The sequence below is a fragment of the Bos taurus genome, chromosome X (genome assembly GCF_002263795.3).
Source record: "Bos taurus isolate L1 Dominette 01449 registration number 42190680 breed Hereford chromosome X, ARS-UCD2.0, whole genome shotgun sequence".
Classification (NCBI taxonomy): domain Eukaryota; kingdom Metazoa; phylum Chordata; class Mammalia; order Artiodactyla; family Bovidae; genus Bos; species Bos taurus.
The window spans coordinates 95,033,385-95,045,757 of NC_037357.1; the positions used below are offsets into that span (position 1 = coordinate 95,033,385).

At 37.6% G+C, this 12,373-nt stretch overlaps 1 protein-coding gene across 4 annotated transcripts in view; it reads right to left on the bottom strand.

Moving 5' to 3' along the window:
* ZC3H12B (zinc finger CCCH-type containing 12B) overlaps positions 1 to 12,373 on the bottom strand; it is a 604,651-nt gene that overhangs the window by 57,619 nt on the left and 534,659 nt on the right. The window contains exon 2 of one of the 4 annotated variants that reach the window (XM_015461717.3): positions 3,045 to 3,116. The exons of the other annotated variants lie outside the window; for them this stretch is intronic. The gene's annotated coding sequence lies outside the window, so the exon portion shown is untranslated. The remainder of the gene's footprint in view (positions 1 to 3,044; positions 3,117 to 12,373) is intronic. 4 annotated transcript variants of the gene reach the window in all.

Consider the following 12,373-nt stretch of genomic DNA (forward strand, 5'->3'; position numbering starts at 1 on the left):
ATATTTTTCTCCTTAAAATGATTGGACTCAAAATAATATCAAATGTCTTTTCAGATCACAACAGTATTAGACTATAAAATCAACTATAAGGAAAACAACTAAAAGAAAAGAAAAAAAAAACATGTGGAGTCTAAACAGCATACTACTAAACAACCAATGGGTCATTGAAGAAATCAAAGATAAAATAAAAAAAAATATCTTGGGATAAAAATGTTAACACAATGACACAGAAATCTATAGGGCTGCAGGAAAGTAGTTCTAAGAGGGAAGTTTATAGTGATTCAAGCCTACCTCAGGAAACAAGAAAAATCTCAAACAAACCAATCTAAGTTAAAGGAACTAGAAAAAGAAAAACAAACAAAACCCACAGTTAGTAGAAGGAAATAAATAATAAAGATTAAAGCAGAAATAAGTGAAATATAAACTAGAAAGCAATAGAAAAGATTAATGAAAGTTAAGAGCTGGTTCTTTGAAAAGATACACAAAATTGAAAAACCGTTAGCCAGAACTAATCAAACAGAAAGTTTCCCCAGTGGCTCAGATAGTAAAGAATCTGCCTACAATGTGGAAGACCCAGGTTCGATCCCTGGGTCAGGAAGGTCCCCTGGAAAAGGGACTGGCTACCCACTCCAGTATTCTTGCCTAGAGAATCACATGGACAGAGGAGCCTGGTGGGCTAGAGTACATGGGGTCTCAAAGAGTTGGACACGACTGAGTGAGTAACAGACACATCAAAAAAGAGAAGGCCTAGATAAATAAAATCATAAATGAAAAAAAAATTACAACTGACAACACAAAAATACAAAAAATAACAAGAAAATTACTATAAACAAATATATGCTCCAAAAATGGACAACCTAAAAGAAATGGATAAATTCTTAGAAATACAGTCTCCGAAGACTAATCAGGAAGAGATAGATAAAAATACAAACAAACCAATTGCCAGGAATGAAATTAAATCTGTAATTTAAAACTTTTCAACAAACAAAAGTCTAACACGAGATGGCTTCACAGATAAATTCTACCAAACATTTAAAAAAGAGCTACTGCCTCTCCTCAGACTATTTCAAAAATTGAAGAGGAGAAAATGCCTTCAATGCTGCTTTCAAGCCAGTATTACCCTGATTAAAAAAAAAAAAAAAATAGACAAAGATAATCTAAAAAAGAAAATTGCAGGCAAACATCACTGATAAACATAAATGCAAAAACACTCAACAAAGTATTACCAAACTAAATTCAACAGTAAGTTAGAAGGTTCACACACCATGATTCAAAAGTATTTTTCAAAGGGATGCAAAGATCTTTCAATATCCGCAAATCATTGTGATTCACCACATTAACAAATAGAATAAAATCATATGGTCACTTCAATTGATTTAGGAAAAGCTTTTGACAAAATGTAGCGTCTGTTTCAGAGAAGGCAATGGCACCCCACTCCAGTACTCTTGCCTAGAAAATCCCATGGATGGCAAAGCCTGTTGGGCTGCAGTCCATGGGGCCGCTAAGAGTCGGACACAGGTGAGCAACTTTACTTTCAGTTTTCACTTTCATGCATTGGAGAAGCAAATGGCAACCCACTCCAGTGTTCTTGCCTGGAGAATCCCAGGGACGGGGGAGCCTGGTTGGCTTCCGTCTATGGGTTCACACAGAGCCGGACATGACTGAAGTGGCTTAGCAGCAGCAGCAGCGTCTGTTTACAATAAAACCTCTCCAGAAAGTGGGAATAGAAGCAACATACCTAAACATAATAAAGGCCTTATATGCCCCTACAACCAACAATATACTCAATTGTGAAATTCAGAAAACACTTCCTCTAAGATCAGGAACAAGATAAGATTGCTCACTCTCAGAATATTGAAAGTTTTAATCGCAACAATTATACAAGAAAAAGAAATGAAAGTAATACAAATTAGAAAGAAAGAAGTCAAACTTCTTGCAGATGACATGATACTATATACAGAAACCCTAAAGACTCCACCAAAAAAAACAAAAAACAAAAACTATTATATCTGATAAATGAATTCACTAAAGTTACAAGATACAAAATTAATATGCAGAAATCTGTAGTTTTTATATACAAGAAAAACCATCTATCAGAAAGAAAAATTTTAAATCCCACTTATAATTGTATCAAACAGAATCAAATACCTAGGAATAAATTTAACTGGGGTGGTGAAAAGCCTGTACTCTGAACAGGATAAGACATTGACAAAAGAAATTGAAGAATACACAAACAAATAGAAGATATACCTTGCTCATGGATTAGAAGAATTAATATTGTTAAGACATCCATATTACACAAAGTGATCTACAGATTCAATGCAATCTCAATCAAAGCATCAATAGCAGTTTTCACAGGACTAGAACAAATAATTCTAAAGTTTATATAGAACCATGAAAGACCCTGGATAGTCAAAGTAATTTTGAGGGAAAAAAAAAAAAGCTGGAGGTATCACACTCCTTTACTTAAAACTTTACTGCAAAGCTATAGTAATTAAACCAGTATGTAAATTGGTACAAAAAGACACACAAATCAATGGGAGAGAGCCCCCAAATAAGCCAATGCCTATAGGATCAATTAATTTATGACAAAGGAGACAGGAATATACAATGGGGAAAAGAGAGCTTCTTCAATAAATGGTGTTGGGGAGGAGAGAGTGGGATGAATTAAGAAGGCAGCACTGACATATATACAATATCAAGTGCAAAATAGTTAGCAAGTGAGAAGCAGTTGTATAGCACAGGGAACTCAGCTCAATGCCCTGTGATGACCTAGAGGGCTGGCATTGGGGCGAGGCAGAGGGAGGCTCAAGAGGGAGGAGATATAGGTATACTTATAGCTAATTCACGTTGTTGTGTAACAGAAACCAACACAACATGGTAAAGCAACTATACTTCAATTAAAAATAAATTAAAATGGTGTTGGGAAAAATTTAATACCTGTATGTAAAAGAATCAAACTGGACTAAATTCTTATACTACATAGAAAAATAAATTCAAAATTGATTAAAGATTAAAGTGTAAGACCTGAAACCATAGAATACCTAAAATAAAACATAGGCAGTATGTTCTTGCCATCAGTCTTAGCAACAGTTTTTTGGCGTGTCCTTACAATCCTGCAACAAAAGAAAAAAAAAAAAAATAAACAAATGAGACTACATCAGACTAAAAAGTGCTTACATAGTGAAGGAAATTATCAATGAAAGGAAAGCAACCTACTAAATAAGATAAGATATTTGAAAATAATATGTTTGATAAAGGCTTAATATCCACAATATATAAATAACTCATACAACTCAATAACAAAAAACCCCCCAAACTTTCTGATTAAATATCAGAGGACCTGAGTAGACATTTCTCCAAAGAAGACATACAGATGGCCAATCTCTGAGACATGAAAAAATGTTTAACTTCATTAATCATCAGTGAAATGCATCAAAACAATATCACTTCCCACCTGTCAGAATGGCTATCATTGAAATGCATAACAAGTGTTGATGAGGATGTGGAGAAAAGGGAACCCTCCTGTACTATTGGTGTAGATGTAAATTGTCACAGGCAATATGGAAAATATCATGCAGGTTCTTCAAAAAATTAAAAATAAAACCACCAGTATTCCCACTTATGGATATAAAGTAAGCAAAAACACCAACTCAGAAAGATATATGCACCCCTATGTTCATTGCAGCATTATTTACAGTAACGAAGATATGAAATAAATTTAAGTATCCATCAATAGATGAATGGATAAAAATATCTGGGAGATATATATGTACATACACACAAACAATGGAATATAATTCAGCTATAAAATAGAAAGAAATCTTGCCTTTTAAGACAACATGAATGGACCTAGAAGGTATTAGGTTTTGTTTGTTTTTGCCTTGCAGTGCAGCTTGTGGGATCTTAGTTCCCCAACCAGGAATCAAACCTGGGCCCTTGGCAGTGAAAACACAGAATTCTAACTACTGTACCTCCAGGGAATTCCCTAGAGGGTATTAAGTGAAATAAGTCAGACAGACAGAGAAAGACAAATACTGTAAATTTCACTTACATGTGGAATCTAAAAAACAAAACAAATGAATAAACATAACAAAACAGAAACAGAATTATAGATCAGAGAACAAACTGATGGTTGCTGCTTGGAGTGGGGTTGTGGGAGTGAGGGGTTGGGTGAAATAGGTGAAGTGGATTAAGATTTATTATTTGTTATTATTTATTGAATTTATTATTCCAACAATAAAATAAATAAGTCTAATATACAGCATAAGGAATATAACTAATAATACTGTAATAATTTTGTATGGTGTCAAATGGTTACAAGACTTTTTAGGGTAATCATTTTGTAATGTATTTAGATATCAGACCACTATGTTGTAAACCTGGAACTAATAATATTGCACATCACCTATATTTCAATAAAAAATATTTGCACCCAGCTTATGTAAAAAAAAATATAGTTTCTATAAATCCAAAGTGCTATCCATTGTGCTACAGAGACTCCTAAGAATCTCTATTTCTCTACTAATTCTAGACACAAAATTTTCAGTGATGGTCATAGTGCTTTAATTCCTCCCCTCTCCAACAAAAATCATAGCCAAATTTAACTGCTTATCACAAAAACTTGAAGGAAGAGAAACATGGCATTTCAATAGGGTAGAGAAACATATACGTCCTTCAAAGAACTCTTTCTTCTTTTAGGTCAGGTAGTGTCAGTTGCTCAGTCATATCTGACTCTTTGCGACCCCATGGACTGTAGCTCACCAGGCTCCACTGTCAGTGGGATTCTCCAATCAAGAATACTGGAGTGGACTGCCATTCCCTTCTCCAGAGGATCTTCCTGACCCAGGGATCGAGCTTGGGTCTCCTGCACTTCCTCTTTACTGTTTGAGCTACAGGGAAGTCGGTGTCAGGTAAAATTTCCAAATATCACACCATATTCTTCTTGTTGTGCTTCCCTGGTGGCTCAGACAGTAAAGAATCTGCCTGCAATGCAGGAGATCTGGGTTCCATCCCTGGATCGGGAAGATCCCCTGGAGAAGGGAATGGCAACTCACTCCAGTATTCTTGTCTGGAGAATTCTGTGACAGAAGAGCCTGGCGGGCTACAGTCCATGGGGTCACAAAGAGTTGGACATGACTGACTAACACACACACACACACACACACACACACACACACACATTCTTACTAAAGCTGAGCTCCACTCCTGAAGAGGACAACTTCTCCAGCATCACATTTTTTTTTTGCAAAATATCAGGGTCCCTATCTACTGGAGACAATGGAAAATCACTAAAATTGTTTTCAAGCAATTGAAGCTGGTTATAAAGGTCACAAATAGAGATGTGTGCTTCAGTTAAGGAAAAAGTTGTGTTCATACTCATGAGTTGTATCTGTACCCTCTTTTATCTATTGTAATTGTATTTGTTATACTGTAAAAAGGATAAAATCAACTCAATTTGCATGAGAAACTAGAATATTTTAAAATAACATTACTTATAGATTAGGGTCAAGGGGCAATTTTATTTCTAAACTTCTTTCAGCTACATCATCTGTCCCCTTAGGTTTGAGTTGTAATCTGGTCAAGATGTTTCACTTACCTCGAGCCTCAGTTTCCTCATATATGAATTGAGGATATTGATAGTTACTTCACAGAACAAGGATTTCATCAAATGAATAAGGAAAGTGCTTAGAAAAGTGAACAGAACATAGTAGGTTCTCAGTATATGCAAAGAGCACAATAGAAACCACCGGGAGTTTGGTTTTAAAAAAGCAAAGAAGATACTGACAGTGAGACAAGACTATATAGACCTGTGAGCACTGAAAAGCTCTTTCAGATAGTAGCTGTGCTCACTAATTTAAACCAGACTATCTGTAACTGGTGTACTAGGATTTTCCAGTAACATCTCAATACTGCTCATATAAACAAGAAGAAAAAGTCACCAGCAGCTTTATCTAAGATTAATATGGATAACTGCATATCTTAGTAGAGTAACATTTGGAAAAAACATATGCACACAGAATTGGCATCTCAGAACTGACATTTAGGCAGCATATAGTGACTTCTCTAAAGATTATATTACCATTAATTTCTTTTAATTTTTTGCTTAGTATAGATGCATAGACATTCATTTCACTGTTACATCTCCATTCATCTACTGTTATCAATTTTAAAGCCTACTTGCTTTACAAGTTCCATTTTTGCTACTGACTTACTCTCTTGAAAATAATTTCTAGTGCACATGGGGAATTGAAAAAATTTCCCCTGAATTTATTCAAAGATCCAAAGGAATTTAAAAGCAACAGTTTATACGACTAAATGTATATTTTTCCTGGCCAATGAAAAGTACCTGTAAAAGATAAATTTGACTGCTGTTAGCTAGCAGATCAAATGTCTAGTTATTACTGTGAGTTTCCTATTCAATAATCTAAGGTAGAAGAGAAATAAATTACTTGGTAGACATAAACTTTGATTACCTTTTAAAACCTGAAGCAACTTTTAAAAAGAAATGCTGGTATCTGTCCTAAAACCCATGTAGGTATGTAAGTGTCATGTGATTTCTGTGTTTATTTTGTCTTACAATGCAAACTTTTTTAAGGCAAAGATACCAGGAAAGTGTTTTCATTTAAAAGAATAGTAACTGGTTGACAGGCACTGTGGTAAGCCCCAGGTCTAGAAGGAGAGATCAGAACTGATCCTGCCTTCAAAGAACTCTTAAACTAATCTAAAAAATAGCTGTAAGTGGCTCTAGGAAATGCTGAAACACAATTCTATAGAGAGATATCATCTCAAATATAGTCCAGGTTGGGACACTTTTGAGAATAAAGAAGCATCATTGATAATTATCTCAGGACAATAGGCATGAACTGATGATATGCTGGGAAAACAGAGATGTATTTTGGTCCTTCAAGTTACTTGAAAATTTTCATTGATATACAGAAGAAGGAATGTTCAGTTTTATCAGTAGGGTGGGAGATAGGGGTGGTGGTTAAAGGGATAATGAAGAATTCAAGAAAGATATAATACTTGGAGTAATTTTCAGACTAATTAATTAATTGGCATCTATTTAGTGCTGGCCTTTATGGCGGAAAGTGAAGAGGAACTAAAAAGCCTCTTGATGAAAGTGAAAGTGGAGAGTAAAAAAGTTGGCTTAAAGCTCAACATTCAGAAAACAAAGATCATGGCATCTGGTCCTATCACTTCATGGGAAATAGATGGGGAAACAGTGGAAACAGTGGCAGACTTTATTTTTTGGGGCTCCAAAATCACTGCAGACGGTGATTGCAGCCATGAAAATAAAAGATGCTTACTCCTTGGAAGGAAAGTTATGATCAACCTAGATAGCATATTCAAAAGCAGAGACATTACTTGGCCAACAAAGGTTCGTCTAGTTAAGGCTATGGTTTTTCCTGTGGTCATGGATGGATGTGAGAGTTGGACTGTGAAGAAGGCTGAGAGCCGAAGAATTGATGCTTTTGAACTGTGGTGTTGGAGAAGACTCTTGAGAGTCCCTTGGACTGCAAGGAGATCCAACCAGTCCATTTTGAAGGAGATCATCCCTGGGATTTCTTTGGAAGGAATGATGCTAAAGCTGAAACTCCAGTACTTGGGCCACCTCATGCGAAGAGTTGACTCATTGGAAAAGACTCTGATGCTGGGAGGGATTAGGGGCAGGAGGAGAAGGGACGACAGAGGATGAGATGGCTGGATGGCATCACAGACTCGATAGACATGAGTCTGGGTGAACTCTGGGAGTTGGTGATGGACAGGGAGGCCTGGCGTGCTGTGATTCATGGGGTCGCAAAGAGTTGGACACGACTGAGCGACTGAACTGAACTGAACTGAATGCTCCAGGAGGCATGTTAGCTGCTGGGGTGTAAAAACGGACAAGAATTCTGATCTTATGGTGCTTATAGTGGTGCTGGTGGGAGTGGAGATAGACAATAATCAAATAATTACATAGTTCATAATTACAAACTGTAACACGTGATTAACTGTTAAAAAGTATAGGGGAACATGAGTTTTAAAAGAAGGTGTGACGATACTGGATGCTTGGGGCTGGTGCACTGGGATGACCCAGATGGAGGGTATGGGGAGGGAGGAGGGAGGAGGGTTCAGGATGGGGAACACAGGTATACCTGTGGCGGATTCATTTTGATATTTGGCAAAACTAATACAATATTGTAAAGTTTAAAAATAAAATTAAAAAAATAAAATAATATAAAGATAAAAAAGAAAAGAAAGTGTGACAATTTACTGAATAGGGAAAAACTTTTAAAGTTATAAATATATGAAGATTAATGTGATAATATACCTTAATTAATGGCTCATGCTTAACATTACTGGTGAAGATGGCTAAAGGAAAATAGTTGCTTTTGTTGAAAAAGCGAGGTGACCGGGTAGAAGAGGATGTTCCAGCTGCTGTTTACAACCGGTTTTTAAATGAGTTTTTATCTTTCATTATTATTTATAGAAAAATATCACAAATACTGACATTGGAAAAATCACATTAATCAGAAGAAATTATAGGACTGGATGTAATTTGTTTTAAAAAGTTAAGAGCTTTTAATAAACAAATGATTGCAAAGTTGCATTTGAATCTAAAAAAGGAGAGAAACAAATGCAGGCAAAAGCTTTCAAGACTGACAAGGGATTTCTGCCAAGGGAAAAAATCTCAACCTTACCATTCAGTTGGCTCACTCCATTTCTTCATGCACTCCTCCCCCAGCCTTTTATTATGAAATACAATTCATTCATTTTGCATTTGCAACAGAATGAATTTCTAATATCAGTCAGGTTCTGATACAAACCCCACTTCATCTTTTACAAAATCTGCCAAACAACACCCTGTATGGAGACAGAAATATCTGGCCATATCTACTGAGTCAAAATCATTGGAAATGTTCAAAGAAGTCTGATAGTCATGTAGAACAGAGTCATCAAGCAGTACCCAAGTCAAGAAGAGAAGAGTAAATTATCAATTATCTATATATGCCTAAGCACCTTTATTATTCATGGAGCTGTTAAATTTCAAGTTGTGATCTGAGAAGACATGGGTTGAGAGGGACTTACGGATACCTAATAAGAGTGTTAATAGCCTTAGAAGGGAGCTCCAGACGTACCAAAGCAGCAGGAGGAAATAAAACTGCAAGGGACAGACTTTTTTCCCCCTTTCTTTTAAAATTCTTTGTTGTCACAATGATGTCTGGTTCCACCTGAACTTAACTTTATCTCAAACCTTGGGCTAACCAACGCTTTTTTCTCATGGAAATGTCTTCCTTAAGCTATGCTATTGAACTATATATTTGCTTGGAAATCTGCCTTTCTTCAAGATTCATGTGAATTGTTTTATGGCCTGAGAGGACTCATTTTATGCCAGTGTTATTTCAAAATGCATGTTGTGGGTGAGAGACCTGGTGTAACTCTCTGTTTTGAGGCATTTCCTTTCTCTTATTCAGTTCAGTTCAGTCGCTCAGTCGTGTCCAACTCTTTGTGACCCCCATGAATCGCAGCACTCCAGGCCCCCCTCTCCATAACCAACTCCCAAAGTTCACTCAAACTCACATCCATTGAGTTGGTGATACCATCCAGCCATCTCATCCTCTGTCATCCCCTTCTCCTCCTGCCCCCAATCTCTCCCAGAATCAGAGTCTTTTCCAATGAGTCAACTCTTCACATGAGGTGGTCAAAGTACTGGAGTTTCAGCTTTAGCATCATTCCTTCCAAAGAACACCCAAGGCTGATCTCCTTTAGAATGGACTGGTTGGATCTCCTTGCAATCCGAGGGACTCTCAAGAGTCTTCTCCAACACCACACTTCAAAAGCATCAATTCGTCCGTGCTCAGCTTTCTTCACAGTCCAACTCTCATATCCATACATGACTACTGGAAATAAGCCACCACCAACAGGAAGAGTCTGGGAAAGGTTAAAAGGAGACACCGCATCTCTGTCCACTTCCCAGAATCCCTCTTGCTAACATCCATCTTGGCTGAGCAATGCATGTGCCACCAGGAGAGACTCTGAATTGGAATGATTGCCCAAAGACCACGTGGAAACTAATCCCATCACCATAAAACCCAAGACTGTGAGCCATGCAACAGAGCGGTTCTCCTGGGTTCCCTTACCCTACTGCTCTCCACCCAGGTACCCTTTCCCAATAAAGTCTCTTGCTTTGTCAGCACAGGTGTCTCCTTGGACAATTCATTTCCGAGTGTTAGACAAGAGCCCAGTTTCGGGCCCTGGAAGGGGTCCGCCTTCCTGCAACAAAACCATAGCCTTGACTAGACAGACCTTTGTTGGCAAAGTAATGTCTCTGCTTTTGAATATGCTATCTAGGTTGGTCATAACTTTCCTTCCAAGGAGTAAGCGTCTTTTAATTTCATGGCTGCAGTCACCATCTGCAGTGGTTTTGGAGCCCAGAAAAATAAAGTCTGACCCTGTTTCCACTGTTTCCCCATCTATTTCCCATGAAGTGATGGGACCAGATGCCATGATCTTCGTTTTCTGAATGCTGAGCTTTAAGCCAACTTTTTCACTCTCCTCTTTCACTTTCATCAAGAGGCTTTTTAGTTCCTCTTCATTTTATGCCATACGGGTGGTGTCATCTGCATATCTGAGGTTATTGATATTTCTCCTGGCAATCTTGATTCCAGCTTGTGCTTCTTCCTACCCAGCATTTTTCATGATGTACTCTGCATATAAGTTAAATAAGCAGGGTGACAATATAGAGCCTTGACGTACTCCTTTTCCTATTTGGAACCAGTCTGTTGTTTCATGTCCAGTTCTAACTGTTGCTTCCTGACCTGCATATAGGTTTCTCAAGAGGTGGGTCAGGTGGTCTGGTATTCCCATCTCTTGAAGAATTTTCCAGTTTATTGTGATCCACACAGTCAAAGGCTTTGGCATAGTCAATAAAGCAGAAATAGATGTTTTTCTGGAACTCTTGCTTTTTCAATGATCCAGCAGATGTTGGCAATTTCATCTCTGGTTCCTCTGCCTTTTCTAAAACCAGCTTGAACATCTGAAGGTTCATGGTTCATGTATTGCTGAAGCCTGGCTTGGAGAATTTTGAGCATTACTTTACTAGTGTGTGAGATGAGTGTAATTGTGCGGTAGTTTGAGCATTCTTTGGCATTGCCTTTCTTTGGGATTGGAATGAAAACTGACCTTTTCCAGTCCTGTGGCCAATGCTGAATTTTCCAAATTTGCTGGCATATTGAATGCAGCACTTTCAAAGCATCATCTTCCAGGATTTGGAATAGCTCAACTGGAATTCCATCACCTCCACTAGCTTTGCTTGTAGTGGTGCTTTCTAAGGCCCACTTGATTTCACATTCCAGGATGTCTGGCTCTAGGTGAATGATCATACCATTGTGATTATCTGGGTCATGAAGATCTTTTTTGTACAGTTCTTCTGTGTATTCTTGCCACCTCTTCTTAATATCTTCTGCTTCTGTTAGGTCCATTCCATCTCTGTCCTTTATCAAACCCATCTTTGTATGAAATATTCCCTTGGTATCTCTAATTTTCTTGAAGAGATCTCTAGTCTTTCTCATTCTGTTGTTTTCCTCTATTTCTCTTATTAGCATCTTGCTAATAGGTATATAACTCCCTGGTAAAAACTAGCAAGGGGGCACTCTTTCTGTCCCCTTCTGATGTCTATGTCATAAGCTTTCTCTGTTTCTTTTATACTTTAATAAAACTTTATTACATAAAAAGCTCTGAGAAATCAAGCTTTATCACTAGCCCTGATCGAATTGCTCTCTCCTGGAGACCAAGAATCCCAGCATTGTTTATGGCTTGTGGCAGCAACCTTTCATCTTGGGGTCTCATACGGGATTCTTCAGGACAAGGTAAAGATGCTCAGAGCTCTAGTTCTTTGTTCTCCTAGTAAACACTTTTTTTTGTTTTGTTTTGTTTTTGCTTTGCTAACTCTACAGTGTGCCTGTGTGTATGATTGATTGATACAGATGCACAAACAAGTGTGAAGCAAGAGTTGTATCCTAATCTGTGGTTCTGAATTGATGTCATATAGCTTATGGCAAAAACCCTGTTGGGGGATGGTAATGTCAAGAGGCACCTAACATCTCCTCTGGGGGAGCGGCCAGAGATGGACGAAGGGTGTGGACTAAACTCCCCTTTCTTGTTCAAACTTTCTGTTCTCTTTGACCATTTCGCAACTGCCTGGGAATTAGAACTAGTAACCTAATCTGTCAGATCATAGACTTTCAAGGGACTTGCAATCCATGTTGTTACTATATAGTTTTACTTAGACTTCAAGTATGGAAGCGCCTAGCCTTGTTATGAGCCAAAGATTATAAGAACATGATCAGAAGTGAGGAGGAGCTTTAGCTCCAGGAACATCTTTAAGGCT